A 22747-nucleotide genomic window follows, 5' to 3' on the forward strand; every position below is an offset into this window, starting at 1 on the left:
GAGCAACCCCGGAAATACTCAGTGAGCGCCGAGCGTCTCGAGCAGTGAGATGCTCGGGCGAGCTCCGAGCAGTAGCGAGCATGCTTGTTTTCCCCGGAGAACCCCTGTAAGTGCATCATGTTTCAAGTATTTAATCACTAACGGAAATAAAGAATGAATATCAGAGAGAACAAATGACTACCATACACAACACAATTCACTGTACCAACACAAATAGTACCACATACAAGGCAGAAATACTGCCACACCATGACTGGACTACATATTACCACCACATAGTGACTGAATAATACTACATACAAGGGAGAAATACCACCACACCATGACCAGACCACATATTACCACCCCATAGTGACCAAATAATACTACATACAAGAGAGAAATACCACCACACCATGACCAGACCACATATTACCACCACATAGTGACTGAATAATACCACATACAAGCTAGAAATACCACCACACCATGACCAGACCAGATATTAACAGCATATAGCGTCCAAATAATTCCCCATCATTTCTCTCCCCCGCCTCCATAATTGCTATCCCCATCCCCATCATTACTCTCTCCCCAGCTCCTCCATCATTGCCCCCTCCCATCCCCATCATTGCTCCCCCCCACCTTCTCCAACATTGTCAAATCTCCCCCACCTTCTCCATCATTGTCATATCTCCCCCACCTCCTCCATCATTGTCATAGCTCCTCCATCATTGTCATATCTCCCCTACCTCCTCCATCATTGCCATATCTCCCCCCACCACCTCCGTCATCATTCCCATATTTCCCCCCCACCACCTCCATCATTGTCATATCACCCCCAACCTGCTCCGTCTTCATTGCCATATCTCCCCCCACCTGCTCCGTCATCATTGCCATATGTCCCGCCACCTGCTCCGTCATCATTGCCATATCTTCCCCCACCTGCTACATCATCACTGCCATATCTCCCCCCACCTGCTCCGTCATTATTGCCATATCTCCCCCCACCTGCTCCATCATCATTGCCATATCTCCCCCACCTCCTCTATCACTAATGCCATGTCATATCTCCTCCCACCTCCTCCATCACCATGCCATGCATTCCCCCCCTACTGCCTCCATCACCATGCCATGCATATCTCCCCCCACCTCCCCCCATTGCCATGCCATATATTCCCCACCATGTCATATCTCCCCCACCTCCCCCATTGCCATGCCATATCTTCCACCACCTCACCCATTGCCATGCCATATATCCCCCACCATGTCATATCTCCCCCCACCTCCCCCATTGCCATGCCATATATCCCCCCACCTCCTCAATCACCATTGCTCTCCCTCAAAAAAAGCAAAAAAAAACACTTACCTCTCATGGCGCTCCCCCGCAGCACCGTCCTCTGCTTCCTGCCCGGCATCTTTTTCCCTGACACAGGCTTGCGCTGCATGATGCACCGGCAGCTATGTTAACTAGGGGCCCCCGTGCATCCTGTTCGGGGGCCCGCTGAGGACCAGGGCCCACCGGAGAATTCTCTGGTGTCCCGGTGCCCCAGTCCGACCCTGTACATACGTAAAATCATTCATAATCAATTTCCTGTGTGCACTAAAAGAAGGAGAAAATTACAACAGATAGGGACAAAGTGCATTCAGGAACAAAAAGACTGGGGAGGGATAACAAGAGCTATAATAGTAGCCTCCCAGACAATGCCATTCTGGCTACTAAAATAATGGCAATGCTTCAGGAAAAAATAATTTCTCCCAACAAAATAGGGGGGTGTAGGTAGGTCACCACACATGACAATAGGACCCCGTAACACTACTACCCCATCAGTCAGTCAGTGGCCTCCCTAGCCATTCAGGTTCATTTCAGGCTGCCAGTGTATTTTATTTTCTTCTTTCTTTTCTAGCCTCTTCTAAATCCCTTTATTACGGTTTATCAGCATGTTAAAACTGCTCTGAGACATCAGTTTAATGCATTAGAGTTTCTAATACCACAACTAAGCGCGCAAAATAATTCTCCCCAACTTGTTAGAGTTTGTAAAACAGAAACTCTTCTCTTGAATACTTTGCTTATTAGACCAGATGAACGTTCTGCATTTTAAATGTAGCTCTCACCTATGTGAGCAGATCCAGGATAACAATAAGGGTTGCATTTAAAGCAAAATTGTCAGAAAAATCCCTCTCCCCCCCAAACAATGTTATATTGTTATGATTTGCTCTGAAAGTTATTGTCATCCGAACCCATACTAATACAATCTATTTCCCAGGCAACCCTTTCCTCTGGTTGACTGATAGCTCATTGGCTGTGCTGTCAAGTTGGTGAACTGTCAGTCAAGCAGAAAAAGGTGGAGCTGGGTGGGGAATAGAACCAGGGAGGTAGATGTTTGGAAAGTGCTCTGTTCATGCCCAGAGCACTTAAAAAGGATTAGTTATCAGATCAAAAGTGTTCAGTTTTGCCATTGTTTTATTCCTGTAGCTCTATTCAGCTTATGTTTGTTCTTTTCTAAATTCCAAGGGGGTGTGGCTAAAAGGATCCCCTGGTTCATGTAATTAGGCTGCTCTGCATTATTAACCTGTGAGAGCTGTCTTCTTAGCAAAGGTCATGGAAGTTAGCATTAAATGAAAGACCATGAACTTGCATGGCGATGTAAGGAAAAAAAAAGAAAACAATACTGATGGGTGAAGGGGAATAAAATAAGATAAAAAACTTGCCACTTTTGACCTAGTGATAAGGTCATCTTTAAGCTGCATTTACATATGAATTAAAATAGTGTGCATCAGTATTAGTAATAGGTAATATAAGATAACCAAGATCACATTATTCACAAATGGTGATGGACCTGCTCTCCTTCTCCTCAATTCACGACTACCTTTGACTTGAACAGACCAAGCTCAGAAAATACTTCTATAGAAGTCAGAGTCAAAGCCAGTTTATTGCAATATATGTACATTTCTGCTGAAAAGAACAAGAAGCATAATATTGGACTAATAGGATTAGTGGCCAGGGTGTAATTTGCAGATAAAATGAAAAGGCTGCAATCAATCAGTGGTCGCTGATTAGATGCAGAAGTCTTGTGATATCCCCCCCTCCACACACACACACACACACACACACATACACACACACTCTCTACTTCGGATGCCGATGGCAAAAGACAGGCGGAGATGCATTAGAGAGTGCAAAGGAGCATTATTGGTCCATGAGGTGCGTATAATTTTTTTTCCTTAAACCATCCTTTAAAATCTTGGTGACGACCATTGTACATGTTTGACGGCTGTCCACCATCACTATACTAGCCATTGTGGCACCCTGCTGTTCACAGGTACCACAGGACCCAAAAGGGTGCATGGACGGACTTCTCCACAAGAGGCCCTCATTGCATGCAGACACCTCCACCCTTCCACCTCATACCACCAGAGGGAGTCCTGTTAGGGATATATATATGGAGGGTGGAGTCAGGCAGTTCAGTTTAGTCAGAGAGTGTGCTGCCACTGAGAGCAGTGAAGATGCAGCACATCTGCTGCTGGATTGAGGGCCCCGAGTGTGGCCGGGTTCAGTAAGGAGAGGAGAGAGGAGTTGAGGGGGCAGAGGAGCATCATAGGCTCACCCCAAGACACAAACCGGACACCGGATCCGCGCCTACAGGGTCCTCTATACCCAGTAGGGACTACCGGCTTACCAGGAGGCTTCCAGACCCCTGGTCATCCTGAAGCTACCAGCAATAACCGGACTAGGAACCACAAAGGCCCCGGCATCCAGGGATAGTGGTTGCCAACGAAAGGTCCTACTACCAAGCAGTCAGGTGAGAGAGCAACACAACACAGAAGCTAGGCCAAGTTTCAGGCTGGCTAGAAGCTTAGAGAGAGGGAGACATGGATCAGGAGGCCTTATACCCACTCACTGGGGAGAAGTCCTGAAGTGCACCCTTCCTAACAAGTACCCTGGACCATACCTGCCGTTACTCCAGTAAAGGTACTGAAGTGAACCCCCTGTGTGCGTGTCCGTCATTCCCCTTGACCTGGCCATCTTTCACCTGCATCCCTTCCATCAACTCTGCCTGTGGGGAGCAGAAACATCCCAGCTGCCATTTCATCACCCCGGAGGTCTGCAGCAGCGCCGGTAACCATTACCGGAAACCACAGGAGGCATCATGAAACAAACTATACACTGAAAACCCCTTTTTCAACAGAGACCCCAGAGTACGGGCCCGGGAGCCGACTGCCGTGACATCCTAAGCAAAGTTAAAGGCCCGGGTACCGAGTCCCCTATATCCCCCTGGGTGACACACCATGACTGAACGCTCTGTGATGAATGTATCCATCAAGAACATTTGTTAATTTGTGCCCCATGACAGGTGTCATGTCTTGAGATTCGATCCGGCAGTCCTGTGCTCTTCTGTTGGCATCCCTATCCGCTGAGCCGCAGCAGGTTTTGTGGCTGTCCGGGTGCTGATTACCTTTTGCCTTTGTCCATTCTTTTCGGACAGCAGGTGTTTTTCATTTGTCATCTTTCCTGTCCTATCACACAGCAGGTGCTACTACTTAAACCTCCCCCCTGCTGGTCTTCTCTGCTGGTGATAGTCTTTAGTGGACTCTGCTTGTGCTAATACTACTTCTGAGTATCTAGACCAGTCAGATAAGTGTACTGCTGGAGTTTCTTTGTGCGCTGTACTCTTCCTCGGTTCCTTAGAAGGTACGTGATACACTTGACAGCCTTTCAGGGTCCAGGTCCGAGTTGTCTTCTCTAGTTTTATCTTCAGGGTTTATCCAGGTTGCGCTGAAGCAGATAGGGCCTGCTTTACTGGATACTATAGTTTGTATAGGAACGGGGTGGGTTTTGTGCAGCATTTTCATAGTTACATCCTTTATCCCCATGTTTACTACCAGGTGTGCAAAACAACAGGTATATATACATCATTATAATTGCATGGGTAGTGCCTCTACAGTACAAAAGCTTGTCTAATATGCTTGGTTCCTGCTGACGCAGCATGGATCAGTGCAATCACAGATTAATTCCTTAGAATCTGCGGTCAATAGTGACCAGAGCATTTGAGTACTTTGTCAAAAGGAGAGTGTTCTCTCTATCAGCTCATCACTCTCCCCTGCTCCTCCCCATAGCACATTCGATAGGTTGCTAATGCAACCAATTGTATAACAATGGCCTCTGAGTCTGCCATATTTATTTATTTGTATTATTTAGTGGCCTTCAACTCGCCTCAAGCCATGGCGACTTGATGAATGAACGCTATGTAGGGAGATTGATCTTGTGCAAGCCTAGATAGATCCACCAGGGTCTACTCTACCATCTTCCATATACCAAGGCCTACTATATCCTGCAAAAAGTAGGAACAAATAGACTGATAGTACATTAGTAGTGCAGTGTATTATCTAACCAAGCAAATAATGGCATGTTTAAGTGCCCTTGTGGGACTAATAAATATTAATAAATAAATATATAAAAGTGTTTAAAAAATTGTAAAAATTATAATTTTCCCCCAGAAAAAGATGCATATTTGGTATTTCTATGTCCATGACACTCATACTATAAAACCATCTAAATATTTATGTCTCAGAGTGAACACCGTATAAAAAAAAATCAAGAATTTTAAAAATAAAACCAGGATTGCTGTTTTTGATAATAGCACAAGTACTTCTCTTCTAATGCTTATGTCTGGGTACCTTTTAGAAAGTACGTGAAAATGCATTAGAATTTTTCAACTCAGGACTCTAGGTAAGAATTTGAGATGCTAAAAGGGAAAAGAAGTAAAGCGTAATTGTCAGGGTTTGTTTTTGTGTGTGTGTGTGTCAGTGGTCCCCAAGATTTCTTACCTTGAGAGCCACATTGAACTCTGATAATGGTCACGATCCACATTCAGAGCCACCGAACAGTGACATTTAGCTTCTGTCACCTCCACAGTAGTGACAACCAGAGCCTACAAAATAGGTATAACGACAGCCAAAGCTTTCCCATAGAAATCACATTGAGGCAGTACACTTACCATACATCCAGGGGCTCCTACCTTACCACCATTTGGTATTCTCGCATCAGGCTCTCCCATCAAACTATTGCATTCAGCTTCAAGCAACTCTCTAACTGCCAAAATCATCAGCAGAGCCTGTGGCTAAGTAGCTTTAGTTCCTGCTTGTAATGTTAAGGTTGTGGGTTTTATTACTGGAGAGACTCTCACAAAAATACAAATTCTATGATTAAATCATATCTCCAGCTTACAAAACCTCTCCACCCCCATGGCAAGTACATTGTGCAAATCCATGCACATCCAGATCTGTTCTTCTGTGCGAGGTTATTCACAATAGTCACCATGTAGATACCGGCTCTTCATAACTGTTTGTTAGACCTGGTGCTAATGCAACAAACTGACAAACAGCCCCAAACAAGACATCATGGACCTGAGAGCCAAATGTGGCTACCGAGCCACAGGTTAGGGATCCCTGGTGTAAAATCAACTTAAATAGCTGACACATATTCTAAATGAATGATGTTAAAACTCATCACCTGATTGCAATGAGGATTTGTTTGTCTTTCTTAGACAGTCTGTCCACACAAATGAGATAAGTGCAAAGAAATGACTGACTGTATCACATCCAGAGTTTACAGAATCTATAAACCTGTTATTCTCTATTGATTCTCCAAAATGTAAATCTTACTGATTTGGATCTGGGCATCTTAAATCTGCCAAATTGATTCTGCTATTTTCAGTCAAGTCCATGCAGGGAACATAATTTTTTAATCTTCTTGCATAACAAAAGTATAGAGTTCCTCGTAACAATCACAACTTTTCTATATTTGTGCACATTTTTTTCTGTTGTGATTATACTTACTGTCAGTATTCTTAATGATAACTTAAAGGGAACCTGTCACTAGATTCATGCTGCCTGAACCAAGGGAGGAAACCATGATTCAGAGCCTGTGTGTATGATTGCAGTCAAATATGTTTTACCCTGATACGCTGCGGCATGTCAGAGAAAATATAGTTTCAGAAGCCGGTAGGGGAATATAAAGACCTGACTAGTCCGATGATGTCACCTACCAGCTTGTTGCATGCGAAGATACGTCCTGCCCTGCACCTGTCGTTGCACACTCTCAAGTAGCAGCATCAGGAAGCACGTCCACGTCCTTGTCCTGCAGCATTCAGTACCCCAGTCCTTGGAACGCAAGCGCAAATATGCAGCCAACACCTCACAGGCCACACTACTAAATTCTCACATTTCACGACTGCTTGCGCTCGAAATGTTGCCTTTTAGGCTTGTGGACACAGACGCATTCCGTAACCTGATGGCGTCGGCCGTCCCTCGGTACTCGGTCCCCAGCTGCCACTATTTCTCCCGGGGTGCCGTCCCCACATTACACAAGCACGTGTCCCAAAACATTAGCTGTGCCCTCAACAACGCAATTACAGGGAAAGTCCACCTAACCACGGACACGTGGACAAGTGCTTGTGGGCAGGGACGTACATCTCGCTGATGGCACACTGGGTTAACATAGTGGAAGCCAGGACCCAGTCGGACCTTGAGATGGAACACGTCCTCCCGACGCCAAGGATTGCGGGTCCTAGGTCAATCAGGGTTGCTCGCACAGTCTACAGCTCCTGCACCTCATCCTCCTCAGCCTCCTCCTCCTCTTCAGCCTGCATCTCTGAAATGACCACATCAGTCACAAGCTGGAAGCACTGCAGCACTGCCTCGGCCAAGCGGCAACAGGCCGTGCTGAAGCTAATATGCTTAGGTGACAAACCACACAATGCTGAAGAGTTGTGGACAGATCTGAAAGAGCAGGCAGATCTGTGGCTCACACTGCTTAACCTACAGCCAGGCATGGTCGTGTGTGACAATGGTCGGAACCTGGTGGAGGCTCTGATGCGAGGCGAGCTCACACACATACCATGCCTGGCCCACGTGCTTAACCTCGTGGTTCAGCGGTTTCTCAAATCCTACCCGGATCTTCCGGATCTGCTTGTTAAAGTACGCCGCCTGTGTGCCCATTTTAGAAAGTCACCTACAGCTTCCTCTGCCCTTGCCGTGTTTCACCAGCGTTTGCAGCTTCCGGCTTCCAGACTAGTGTGTGATGTCCCCACACGTTGGAACTCTACACTGCAGATGTTGAGAAGGATTTGTGAGCAGAAGATTGCAGTTGTTGAGTACCAGCATCAACAAGGCCGTCGGTATTCAGTTCAGACTCCACACATAAGACCTCAGGAGTGGACATGGATGTCAGACATATGTACCATCCTCCAAAACTTTGAGGACGCCACCAAGATGGTGAGCGGCGATGACGCCATAATTAGCGTCACCATCCCGCTTCTCGGTCTTCTGAAACGCCCTCTGGTCACAATCAAAGAGGATGCATTGCAGGCGGAGCACAATGAGATGGAGCAAGGAACCATACAGGGTGATTACACACAACCCAGCCTCATCTCATCCCTATGTGGATTGGGGGACAATGAGGAAGAGGAGGAGGAAGAACAGGAGCTAGTTTTATGTGCTATAGACGGTACTATCTGCACAGCTGTCATACCATCTGTTCAGCGTGGATGGCCAGAGGATAGAGAGGAGGAGGAGAGCATGGTCAGTCATCCTCTTGGTGAGGACATGGAAGTCTTGCCTGTTACCAGTCTGGCACGCATAGCTGAGTTTATGTTACGCTGCCTTGCCCATGACCCTCGCGTTCTCAAAATTTTGGGTGACAGTCATTACTGGTTGGTGACACTTCTAGACCCACGTTACAAGGAAAACTTTATATCTCTTATTCCTGCGGCGGACAGGTCTACAAAAATGGGGCTGTACCAGAAAGCCCTTGTTGCGGAACTATTAAAAAAATTCCCATCTGAAAATGCTGGCGGCAGAGGTCAACCAAGGAGCAGCGAGAGAGACACAACTTCAATCCAGCAGAGGCGGGGGAACACTGTCAATGTTCTGGGATAATTTTCTCAGCCCCTCCCATCGCACAAGCCCTTAGGCGCGGGGTACTCTCACAAGGAGTGCAAAGTTTGGGAAGATGCTGAGGGAGTACCTTGCCGACCGTACTAACGTCCTCCATGACTCCTCTGTGCCTTATAATTATTGGATATCCAAGCTGAATATGTGGAATGAACTGGCTCTCTATGCCTTGGAGGTCATGGCCTGCCCTGCCACCAGGGTTTTATCAGAGCGAGTTTTAGTGCCGCTGGTGGAATTATAATTGATAAGTGCATCCGCTTGTCAACTGAAAATGCTGACAGGCTGACCCTTATCAAAATGAACAAGGGCTGGATTGGGCCAGACTTCTCAACACCACCGAATGATAGCAGCATAACATAAACTCAAATCCAGTGTCTTTTCTTGGGAGGTGTATTCCCATGCACGTTTTTACACCCACACATGGGTATACGCTTCCTGATTTTGGCTATTTGCTCTTGTCCTCCTCCTTCTCCTCATCCTCCACCACCATATCACTAGGGTGACCGTGGTCCGTGATGCAACACCCACATAATTTTTTTAAAGGGTGTTTATGATGCCCGTAAAAAAAAAAAATTATACAGTATGTTCATGTATACCCCCCAGGGGTAAATGTTTGTCAGCCCATACACTTAGTGCATGGGCATTACAAGTATAGGAGGCCCGCTCCTTTCAAATGGGAACATTTTTTTATGAGGCCCTCCTCCACGTCTCTTCCAAGGGTCATTGGGGGGGCCTCCCAATTTTTGGCAGCCCTTGCATTCACTGCATAGGAAAACACAATGGGAGACCCACTTCCTAATAAAGGGAACATTGTTTTCAGGAGGCCCTCTGACCTCCACGTCTCTTTCAAGGGGCATTGGAGTGCCTCCAAATTTTTGGCAACCCTTGCATTCACTGCATAGGCAAACATAATGGGAGACCTACTTCCTAATAATGGGAACATTGTTTTCAGGAGGCCTTCTGACCTCCACGTCTCTTTCAAGGGGCATTGGAGTGCCTCCAAATTTTTGGCAACCCTTGCATTCACTGCATAGGCAAACATAATTGGAGACCTACTTCCTAATAATGGGAACATTGTTTTCAGGAGGCCTTCTGACCTCCACGTCTCTTCCAAGGGGAATTGGAGTGCATCCAAATTTTTGGCAACCCTTGCATTCACTGCATATGCAAACACAATGGGAGAACCACTTCCTAATAATGGGAACATTGTTTTCAAGAGGCCCTCTGACCTCCATGTCTCTTCCAAGGGGAATTGGAGTGCCTCCAAATTTTTGGCAACCCTTGCATTCACTGCATACGCAAACACAATGGGAGACCTGCTTCCTAATAATGGGAACATTGTTTTCAGGAGGCCCTCCTCTAAGTCTCTTCAAAGGGGTATTGGGGTGCATCCAAATTTTGGGCAGCCCTGCCACTCACTGCATTCGCAATAACAGTATAGAAGACCCAATCTTTAGTAATGGGAACAATAAAACATAGTCAGCTAATGGCTCTCTAAGAATAGTGAGGGCCGACTGCTGGCCCTTTAAGAATAGTAAAGGCCGCCTGATGGCCCTATAAAAATAGGCTTTGTGACTTTCAGAGTCCCTCCTTCATAAATGAAACACGATGTGTATGATGATGTCTCACACACCACATGGCCAGATAAGGTTGCAAAATGATAAAATGACATTTTCCTGGTGAATGCATTTGTCACGGTTGAGAGCAATGCAAAAGTGAAAAAATGCATCAAAAACACTACGCGTGAACATAGCCCAAGGTGCTTTATATACAAGTCATTATCCTGGAAAGGATGTTCCTGAACATATTTCCCAGGAAAATCCATTTTGGTTTTGTTTTGCTATGTTTTATTGTGAGTCCGTAAAAGTGGCGTAATACCTCTGAAAACGTTGTTGACAGAAGTGACCTGGGAGTCAGAAATGCTTCCAGGGGTCTTCCCCATGCTGTTCCCATGTCATTTGAGCACTGTTCCCATCGATTTGGGCAATTTTTAGGCCCTCTGCAGACCGCCGGGGGGAGCTGCCTGAAAAATGCTTGAGTTTCCCATAGACTTACAGCACCCGAGTATTCCAATGTACTAGACCCGAGCATCAAGCACCCGAGCATTTTAGTGCTCGTTCATCACTAGTAGTTACCACCATTGGAAGGTTCTGTTTCTGTTCAGATTAGACGGCTTGGTATTTGCCTTTGACAAACTCGGAAACTGTGCTGGAATCTGTGACTGGTTTATAAAAACAGCAAAGATATTTTTACAAAATCCTGCACCAATTTTGGAAAAGTTGGTTTAATCCTTCATGAGAATTTACTCATCATCATCACCTGCCTCTAATGAATTCAAAGCTCAAAAATAACACATTTTGATGCAAGTAGGAAACCCTATCTATGTATATTAAATAACATTAGTTGTCCCAAGGTCTTGACTTTATCATTATTTATTCAGTATATTGCTTAGTCAAACAAAATTCCAATCCTAGCAGGCAGCAGCATGTAAAAATAGATGTCAGTAGGTGAAATACATTTCTAAGAAGTCTTGGAGCTTCTACACTTTGCATATAAATGCAATGTCTCTGCATTTCATCGCACGTGCTCTGTTTCTGACAATCAGACCTGGTTCTAAAATGAAATAAATGTAACCTTACATGAACAACATCCCATAACAAATTACACCCCGTCATTATTTATTTTAAAAAAACTGGGGAAAAATGAAGAAACAGTGTGTGAACAATTAAGTACACTCTAATTCAATAGAATTTAAGAGGACATGTAGAAACCAGGTGCTGATATCAAATATCCTTGATTAATTGTTTATCAGCAAATGTGATTAGCTGTATATAAGCAGAAGTTGTAACAATTTACTCGTCTAGAGCATTTAAGCATGAGCTAACACAATACCAAGGAAGAAAGATGTCAGCAATGAACTTAGACAAGCAATGATTACTGCCCATCAATCTGAGAATGGTTATAATATTTTTTCCAAACAATTTGGAGTTCATCATTCTGCCACGAGAAAGATTATTCACACATGTAAAACATTTAAAACAGTTGACAATCTTTCCAGGAATGGATGATCCAGCAAATTCATCCCAAGGCCAGACCTTGCAAAGACCAGAGAAATTGCAAAAAAAAACAAGAGCTAGAGCTCAGACTCTAAAGGCCTGAATTAGCATATTAAACTTCAAATTAGTAACGGAACAATTAATGCAAGATTGAATAAGTATGGATTTTTTGGAAGGTTTTCGAGGTAAAAGTTTCTTCTTCTAAAAAGAATATGGCAGCACGGCTAAAATTTGCAGAGGTACAGTACATCTTAACAAATTATCATCTTCTGAAACAATGTCCTTCGGACAGTTGAGTCCAAGGTGGAGATGTTTGGACGTAATATCCTACACCACTTTTGGCAAAAACCAAATACTGTATGTCAGTAAAAAAAAAACCTAAAAACCTTGTAACAACTGGCAAGCATAGTGGTGGAGGGGTGATTATCTGAGCATATTTTGGAGCAACTGAATCCTGGACAACTTGCAGTCAGTGAGTCGACCATAAATGCCTCGGTATACTAAAGTATTTTAGAGTCGAATATGAAACCATCTATCCAAAAGCTAAAGCTTAGCTAAATCTGGGTCATGCAACAGAACAGTGATCCCAAGTACACCGGCAAGTCTACATAAGAATAGCTGAAAAAGAAAAGAATGACTCAGTCGAAGTCCGGACCTCAACCCAATTGAGATGTCATGATGGCACCTTAAGTGAGCTACGCATTAATGAATGCCTTGAAAACTCAATGAACTTATAGGGGTTGTTCTCCTTTGGGGAATTTTATTTTACTTAAATGCACATATTTTGTGCTAAAAATAATCTTTACAATTGGGCTTCTGTGAAGACCCGGGTCTTCCGTGGGTGTAACACTACTCAGACAACACAGGGTGATGGTAGAACAGTGTGGCAATACTTTATTGAACCACAAAGCGGACAATAAACACACAGAACAGTCCAAATACCCAAGAAGGTACAACATTACTCAGTCTCACCCTTCCTTCTCTGCTCGCCTGGGATAGAACAGCTGCGACTTTGGAGACTTCCAGGGCCGACTATCTCAACCAGTGGCCTATTTATTTCTAATAAAAAACATATAGAATTATCACCCAAAAAAGTGCACTGTGCATATAAAACCTCAGATATACATATATGCAACCTGATTAGGAAGACAAACGATACTCCTGGATTTATACTTTTTGAGACCAAGTTATTATACTGACTGCAATTTTCTATTAATATACCCTGTTTCTTACAGGAGGCTCAAAAAAAGGGCTTACTGATAGTCAATCAATCATTATGTCACAACTTGAGCACTTCTAGATGGGAGGTCCTTTCTCAGTATTATTTCTAATTATCAAACGCTCTCATTATCCCACTTAATTAAGGGATCGGAGTGAGTAAATATCGTACCCCCTTTTATTCAGTCAGGTTTATACAAAAGACAGTCTGTGAGACACAAAAATAACATAAGTCTCAATTACTATTACAATTAATACCTTATCAATTATTACACGATCCTGCTGCTTACCAAACTGTCTTTGCAGCCCTCGGATTATAGTGAAATTGATGATTTGGCATACTGTCAGTTTGTGAGGCACTAAGAAATCATGAACCTCAAAATACAATGTCATAACTTATACACCATCCTGCTGCTTATCAAACTCTCTTAGCAGCCCACGGATTCTAGTGCAATTAAATAGTTTGGCATAATTAAACCATTTCACCAATTTTTTTATATATGTAGGCAGACTTATCTGTCATGAAGTCTCCTTCATTGGTGCCATCTTCCAAGGGTCCCAACCTGTCGTCTCTGAGAGTTTCCATGGAGCCAGATGACTGGCGAGTCCTAATCTGGCTTCCCCGAATGTCTCCGTGGGTTGCAGGCGACCGGTGGGTCCCTCCTGACAACCCCAAAAAACATTTCCATAGGGCCAGGTGACTTCTTCATCCCAACCCTGATCTCCCCAAGATGTATCCATGTCTCTCTGATGGTCAAATGGAGCAGATCCATATCTTTCCAGTCAGGGCCGATACCCTTAGACTAGAATCATACTGAATACAAATCTGTGTCTCTTTGCGTGCCATGCTATCCATCTACTTTCCTGAAGGATGTCTCTCATTCGCCTTGTGAAGTCTTTCTGATCCTCCTTGATTCTGCTTCCCAAGTCTGACTACTACAAAAAAACACGTGTCCCTTCTGCTTCTCTGGGCTCAGCCTCCCCCACCCAAAGCTCAGTGTGAATTAGTGGAGGTATCTTTCTTAGGTGGATCGCATCACCTGGGTCTACATGTGAGACTCCCTGTGAGACTCCCTGTGGTGAAGGCTCTGGCGGATCTTCTTTCAACACTTACACAATGGGCCTAGACGATTTTTGAACAATAATTAGAGGCTCCTGAGATACTAATGAGATTAGTGGAATGCTGAACACTTTACAAATTAAATTAGTGTACATAAACTGACGAGCAAGCAGAACATTAATAAAACACAGCCAGCAATAAAATACAATAAGGTATTTCTCTTGGAGTAACAAATCTAATCATCTGACTAATTAAGATTTTAAGTTGTATCATCACAACTTCTTTACAACTTTTACACTGTTTTGCTTTTTACAGGCTCTTTGTTACCCTGCACATTCAACTTTAATGTAGTCTATGGCCATAAATCAGCTTAAAAAAGACAGATATAAAAAAGTTACAAACTCCCCTGTTAGACTGTCAGAATGAGCTCACTGATACACTCTGTTAGGGGTCACCACTTTAGAGAAGCAAGTGATCAGTCCATCAACTTCTTACAATTGTAAAACATCTCACATATGAAATCTGCTTTTCTATTGGAGAATGGTAATGGACCGATGTGATCACATGCTCCTCCTCCAGCAGTCATTGGAATAAAACTCTTTTTTTTTATTTTGCCTCTTTGTTGCAGATATATAAGCAAACAAAATATTTCACCCCCAATGAGTTAACTTTAGTATTTTAGTATTTTTAGTATTTTGAGTATTTTCCCTGGGGGCGTGTATTTATTCTCCCCTGAATGAGTCACTATCTGATAATAACAGCCACTTGGACTTAACAAAAGTTAACTCATGATGTGCCAATACTTTGATTGCTAATATCTCCACAACAGTGATATGAAATAAAAAAAAAGTTATATTCCATTCTCTGCAGTCACTGTTACATCATATGTCCAGTTGAATGTAAAAATTTGGTGAAAGGTCCTCTCTAAGCAACGTTGCAAAGAAGAGTAGGCCAAAATTCTTCAAAAACAATGCTGATAAAGGTGGTTCACGCTCTGATTCTAACACATAAAAAATAAGAGGCAAAAATGCTGGCACTGCTAACACACCCTCCAGGAATGCAAACATTGATTCCAGATTGAGTTATAGCAGTACAAAATTGTGTGCAAAAAATCTTGAAAAGTTAAATGAGAGTGGCACTCAAGGCTGGTATGTGTTAAAAGCAGCACTTTATTATGGTCTTCACATGAGGAAAGGAGACATAAGGAGATAAGTAAGCGACAGTTTACGCGAAACAGCTGGCTCTTACTTAACTCCTTATGTCTTCTCTCCTCATGTGACGACCATAATAAAGTGCTTCTTTTTCCATGTACCAGTGGTGAGTGCCAATCTCACTCAACATTTCACACTTTTTTGCTCACATTCTGTTTCTGGATTTTGCCCTGTTTTTTTTTTTTTTAATAAATAATGATGGTGTAATTAGTCATGTGTTGTTCATCTGAGGTTGTACTTTCTAATTTTTAGATCCTCTAAGGACCAGATGTTTTATGTTCTAATATGTAAAACCACAGTATTCAAAGAGGGTGGAAGGTATAACAATAAGGCTGTGCTGTATTCGTACTTTAGGCCTCTATTTACAATTTTAGCATTTTTTTGCTATTTCTAATTATTAAAAAAATAAACCATTTATGAAAATGTGAAAGTTGAAGTCTGATTGTGGAAAATAATAGTGTCATAGCGAGAGATGGTATGTTTACTTACTGATTCCACAGTTGGCTTGAGAAAGGCTCACTGTTGAGCCAAAACATCGCACACAATATGGTATTAATAAAGCCACAATTATTTATATTTTTAAGACTCTGGTGCTGTTGTCTGTTTTAGATTTTTGGTAATATTTTCAAGGAGTCATTCCACCCTTGTGGCAATGTGCACAGGTTATCCTGGTCTTTTCCGATGAAGGTTAGTGCGGTCTCCATGATATGATTGTAATGTTGTGACTGAATAATATCAATATTATGTAACTAAATAATATCAACATTTGGTGACTGTGTAAGAGAAAGCATTGATACCCTTGAAGAGCCCTTTCAGGATGTGACATAAGAAAAGAGAGACTGCCATCTTCCCTCAGCAGGAAGTCTACACCACCAAGGTGCCGGTCACCGACTGGCAAGACCTGGATTCCGCTCAGGAGGACTCCGAGTTCAGGACCAGGTTGCTCTATGCCGTTCAAGCCACAGAGATCAGATGTCGCTTGTCAAGAGCCGAGGCCTAGTCCTTTCCGCCCCAAGCCCAAGAGACTTCCGCCGACAGTCAAGCCGAGAAGATCCGTGATGAGACTGTGACAGGAGAGGCACACCTGCGATTGCGGAGGGACAGCGTGAGTGAGCAGGGCCATCACTTCCAGCTATAAACTGGGACTAAGACATCATGTTGGGGGTTGGCCGATTGGTGAGTGGGAGGCTCAACGGGCTTTAATAAACTATGTCAGAGAGAGACTTGCGGCCTAGCGAGAAAACCCAGTGACCCCTGCTAGGGCCCGAGCTGCATAAAGAACTTACGTGGTGACTCCCCCTAATGGGAGAACCACCTTTGTTAAGGGAACATTAACATTATATGGTGAAAGATATTCCAAGCTTATTGTTATTCATTTCATTGTTGATTTGCCTTTTCATCACTAATTGGTCGGAGTTACTTTAACCGCTTCCCGACTGCCCACTGTAGATAAACGTCCGCGCTGCCTGGACTCTGTGCAGCGCGGACGTTTAAAAACGGTGGGTGGTCCCACAGCGCTCAGGACCCCCAGGGTCTTGCAAGCGCTGCGGGAGCAGTGCAGAGCGATAGCTCTGACAGGGAACATCATCGGGACCTGACTGGATCAGGTCCCAGTGATGTTAACCCTTTGCTGTCTTCTATATGCCGCGATCTATAGTGATCGCGGCATATAGAAGACAGCAGGAGGAGAGGGGGTCATCCACTTACCTCTCCGACGGCCCCCTTATACCTTCCAGGACCTGACGTTGCTATGGCAGCTGGAGGTCACATGACCACCTCCAGATCTGCCATATATGGTGTCCTGCCTGGCTCAGCCTGCAGCTGAAGCCAGGCAGGAGACTGGCTGTGAAACAGTCAGGGAAGATCTCATGTAATGTAATACATGTCGATTACATTACATGAGATCAGTGATCAGAAAAATAAAAATTAATGTCCCATACAGGGACTAAGTAAAAATGTAAAAAAAAGTTAAAAAAAATGTTTTTAAACTGTTAAAAAAAATTTACAAAATAAATAAAAATAAATAAATAATATATTAAACCGATAAATCCGTATATTTATGCAAAAATAAAAAAAGTACACATATTTGGTATCACCGCGTCCGAAACAACCCGAGCTAAAAAACTGTCACACTAATTAACTCCTTCTGTGCACACCGTAATAAAAATAAATAAAAAACGGAGCAAAAAACTATGCTTTTTCCTCATATCGCCAAACAAAAAGTGGAAAAAAATGCGATCAAAAAGCAAAATGGAAATAAAAATGGTACCACTGAAAACGACATCTTGTTCCGCAAAAAACAAGCCACCATACAGCTCCATCAGTCGAAAAATATAAAAGTTATACCTCTCAGAATAAAGCAATGCAAAAAAAATATTTTTTCTATAAAATGGTTTTATTGTGTAGAAGCGCCAAAACATAAAAAAATATACAGTAAGTGTAGTATCGCTGTAAACGTACTGACCCGAAGAATAACGCTGCCTGATCATTTTTACCACACGCAGAACGGCATAAAAAAAAACTCAAAAAACAATTCCTGAATTGTTGTTTTTTGTTAATTTTACCTCCCAAAAAACGGAATAGAAAGCGATCAAAAAACGTCACGTACCCAAAAATGGTACTAATAAAAATGTCAACTCGTCCCGCAAAAAACAAGCCATCACATGACTCTGTCGGCCAAAATCTGGAAAAATATAGCTCTCAAAATATGGCGATGCAAAAACTAGATTTTGCAAAAAAAAGTGTCTTTTAGTGTGTGACAGCTGTCAGTCATAAAAACCCACTATAAATCTGGTATCTCTGTAATCGCACCGACCCGAAGAATAAAGTAATCTAATCAGTTATATCACACTAGGAACGGCATAAAAAATAAATAAAACCAATTCTTCACCTGCTACTGATTAGTTTATTATGTCTTCCAAAGATCGCAGTAATGCACAGAGCCTTACATTTATCCTGCGCTCTGCGCTGAGCACTTACCCCAGAGTTTCCGTGTAAATCTCTGAAATATGTGATTCAGCCGGAACCCATGATGGAAGATTACCTGTAATGAGGCAGATATAGGCACTGTGGATGCCGTCTGGCCGGGGATCCCACGGTGTCATTTGTTTTAGGCGTGCATAAAAGTGCGGTTGGCCACAGTTTTGTGCACTTCTGAAAAAAAGGACACCGCTAAACAGAGGCCAGACGGAGTCCAGAGTAACTCTGCTGCCTCATTACAGTGAATGGATCCCGCAGGGGTTTCATCTGAATTACATCACTTGGAAATTTAGATGGAAACCCCGATGTAAGTGCTCAGCCTAGAGCGCCGGACAAATGTTACATAAAATGTTCCCAATAAAAGCTTCAACTCAGTCCTCAAAAAAAGCTAGTCCCCACTCAGGTCCGTCATCTGTTAAAAATATAAGGGACTTCCAAGTTACTGGTAGCAGAAAGGCTCTGGAAAAGCGAAATGGCCCTTGCCCCCCAAAAGAAATTCAGAAAATTTTGTGCTCTCAAATCCAAATGCCTATTCTACAATAATTTGTTCTTCAATTGTCAAATAGCACTCCGTCCCGCCAAGATCTCGCCGTATGGCTGAGCGGTACGATACAGCCACATATGGGGTATTGACACTTTTAGAAGAAATTGTGTGACACATTTCAGCACCATTTTTACCCATTGCCCTGTGTGAAAATGTAAAATCTGAGGGTAAAACATTTTTTGTGGTAAAAATATAATTATGCTTTTTTCACTGCCCAATGGTATAAATGTAAAAATTAAAAAATACTCACTACTTCCCTAGATGAATTCCTTGAGAGGTGTAGCTTACAAAATGGGGTCACTTGTGGGGGTTTCTGCTGTTTCGGCATGTCAGCGACTCTTCAAATGTGACATGGAGTCTGCATCCTATCCCAGCCAACATAGCGCTCCATTCTCTTCCGAACCCTGCCGTACACCAAAGCAGTGGTTTTCCCCCACATATGGGGTATCGGTGTACTCAGGAGAAATTGCACAATAAATTTCATGGTGCAATTTATCCTGTTACCCTTATGATAATGCAAAATTAGGGAATGAAAAACATTTTTTTGTGGGAAAAATGTGAAAATTTTATTTTTATGGCTCAACATTATAAACTTCTGTGAAGCGGCTGGGGGTGCCAGGTGCTCACCACACATCTATATAAGTTCCCTAAGGGGTCTAGTTTCCAAAATGGTGTCACTTGTGGGGGGTTTCCACTGTTTAGGCACATCAGGGGCTCCCCAAATGCAACATGGCATCTGCTAATTATTCAAACAAATTTTACATTCAAAAAGTCAAATGGTGCTCCTTCCCTTCCAAACCCTGCCGTGCGCCCAAACAGTGGTTTGCCTCCACATATCGGGTATCAGCGTGTTCAGGAGAAATTGCACAACAAATTTCATGGTGCAATTTTTCCTATTACCCTTATGATAATGCAAAATTAAGGGATGAAAAACGTTTTTGTGGGAAAAATGTGAAAATTTTATTTTTACAGCTCAATATTATAAACTTCTGTGAAGCACCTTGGGGTTCAAGGTGCTCACCACACATCTAGATAAGTTCCCTAAGGGGTCTAGTTTCCAAAATGGTGTCACTTATGGGGGGTTTCCACTGTTTAGGAACATCAGGAGCTCTCCAAACGCAACATGGCGTCTGTTAATTATTCAGACAAATTTTACATTCAAAAAGTCTAATGGCGCTCCTTCCCTTCCGAACCCTGCAGTGCGCCCAAACAGTGGTTTTCCCTCACATATGGGGCATCCGCGCGCTCAAGAGAAATTGCACAAAAAATTTTGGGTCCATTTTTTCCTGTTACCCCTGTAAAAATAAAAAAATATGGGTCTAAATTAACATTTTTGTGAAAAAAGTTAAATGTTAATTTTTTTCTTCCACATTCCAAAAATTCCTGTGAAGCACCTGAAGGGTTAATAAAGTTCATAAATGTGGTTTTGAGCACCTTGAGGGGTGCAGTTTTTAGAATGGTGTCACTTTTGGGTATTTTCTGTCATAAAGACCGCTCAAAGTGACTTCAAATATGATGTGGTCCCTAGAAAAATGTTTTTGTAAATTTTGTTGGAAAAATGAGAAATCGCTGGTCAACTTTTAACCCTTATAGCTCCCTAACAAAAAAAAAATTTTGGTTCCAAAATTGTGCTGAAGTAAAGTAGACATGTGGGAAATGTTGTTTATTAACTATTTTGTGTGACATATCTCTCTGATTTAAGGGCATGAAAATTCAAAGTTTGAAAATTGCAAAATTTTCAAAATTTTCGCCAAATTTCCGATTTTTTCACTAATAAACGCAAGTGATATCGAATAAATTTTACCACTATCATGAAGTACAATATGTCACGAAAAAATATTCTCAGAATCAGGGGGATCCGTTGAAGCGTTCCAGAGTAATTACTTCATAAAGTGACAGTGGTCAGAATTGAAAAAATTGGCCCGGTCACGAAGGCAAAAACAGGCTCTGGTGCGAAGTGGTTAAGCACTTCGCGACCTTGGTTCTTTCCATTTTTTATGCTTTTTCGATTTCTGCTCCCTGTCTTCCCAAAGCCATAACTTTTTTATTTTTTGGTCACTATGGCCATATGAGGGCTTGTTCTTTGCAAAATGAGTTGTACTTTTGAACGACACAATTGGTTTTACCATATCGTGTACTGGAAAATGGGAAAAAAATCAAAGTGCTGTGAAATTGCAAAAAAAGTGCAATTCCACAATTGTTTTTTGGTTGTTTTTTTACCATGTTTACTAAATGCTAAAACTGACCTGCCTTTATGATTCCCCAGGTCATTATGAGTTCATAGATACCAAACATGTACAGTACAGACCGAAAGTTTGGAAACACTTTCTCATTTAAAGATTTTTCTGTATTTTCATGACTTTGAAAATTGTACATTCACACTGAAGGCATAAAAACTATGAATTAACACATGTGGAAATATATACTTAACAAAAAAAGTGTGAAACAACTGAAAATTTATCTTATATTCTAGGTTCTTCAAAGTAGCCACCTTTTGCTTTGATGACGGCTTTGCACACTCTTGGCATTCTCTTGATGAGTTTCAAGAGGTAGTCACCGGAAATGGTCTTCCAACAATCTTGAAGGAGTTCCCAGAGATGCTTAGCACTTGTTGGCCCTTTTGCCTTCACTCTGCGGTCCAGCTCACCCAAAACCATCTCGATTGGGTTCAGGTCTAGTGACTGTGGAGGCCAGGTCATCTGGCGTAGCACCCCATCACTCTCCTTCTTGGTCAAATAGCCCTTACACAGCCTGGAGGTGTGTTTGAGTTCATTGTCCTGTTGAAAAATAAATGATGGTCCAACTAAACGCAAAACGGATGGAATAGCATGCCTCTGCAAGATGCTGTGGTAGCCATGCTGGTTCAGTATGCCTTCAATTTTGAATAAATCCCCAACAGTGTCACCAGCAAAGCACCCCCATACCATCACACCTCCTCCTCCAAGCTTCACGGTGGGAACCAGGCATGTAGAGTCCATCCGTTCACCTTTTCTGCGTCGCACAAAGACACGGTGGTTGGAACCAAAGATCTCAAATTTGGACTCATCAGACCAAAGCACTGATTTCCACTGGTCTAATGTTCATTCCTTGTGTTCTTTATCCCAAACAAGTCTGTTCTGCTTGTTGCCTGTCCTTAGCAGTGGTTTCGTAGAAGCTATTTTACCATGAAGGCCTGCTGCACAAAGTCTCCTCTTAACAGTTGTTGTAAAGATGTGTCTGCTGCTTGAACTCTGTGTGGCATTGACCTGGTCTCTAATCTGAGCTGCTGTTAACCTGTGATTTCTGAGGCTGGTGACTCGGATAAACTTATCCTCAGAAGCAGAGGTGACTCTTGGTCTTCCTTTCCTGGGGCGGTCCTCATGTGAGCCAGTTTCTTTGTAGCGCTTGATAGTTTTTGCAACTGAACTTGGGGACACATTCAAAGTTTGCCCAATTTTTCGGACTGACTGACCTTCATTTCTTAAAGTAATGATGGCCACTCGTTTTTCTTTACTTAGCTGCTTTTTTCTTGCCATAATACAAATTCTAACAGTCTATTCAGTAGGACTATCAGCTGTATATCCACCAGACTTCTGCACAACACAACTGATGGTCTCAACCCCATTTATAAGGCAAGAAATCCCACTTATTAAACCTGAGAGGGCACACCTGTGAAGTGAAAACCATTTCCCGTGACTACCTCTTGCAGCTCATCAATAGAATGCCAAGAGTGTGCAAAGCAGTCATCAAAGCAAAAGATGGCTAC

Source organism: Phyllobates terribilis, unplaced genomic scaffold, assembly GCF_046119375.1.
Source record: "Phyllobates terribilis strain yellow unplaced genomic scaffold, ASM4611937v1 Scaffold_3__8_contigs__length_932513732, whole genome shotgun sequence".
Lineage (NCBI taxonomy): Eukaryota > Metazoa > Chordata > Amphibia > Anura > Dendrobatidae > Phyllobates > Phyllobates terribilis.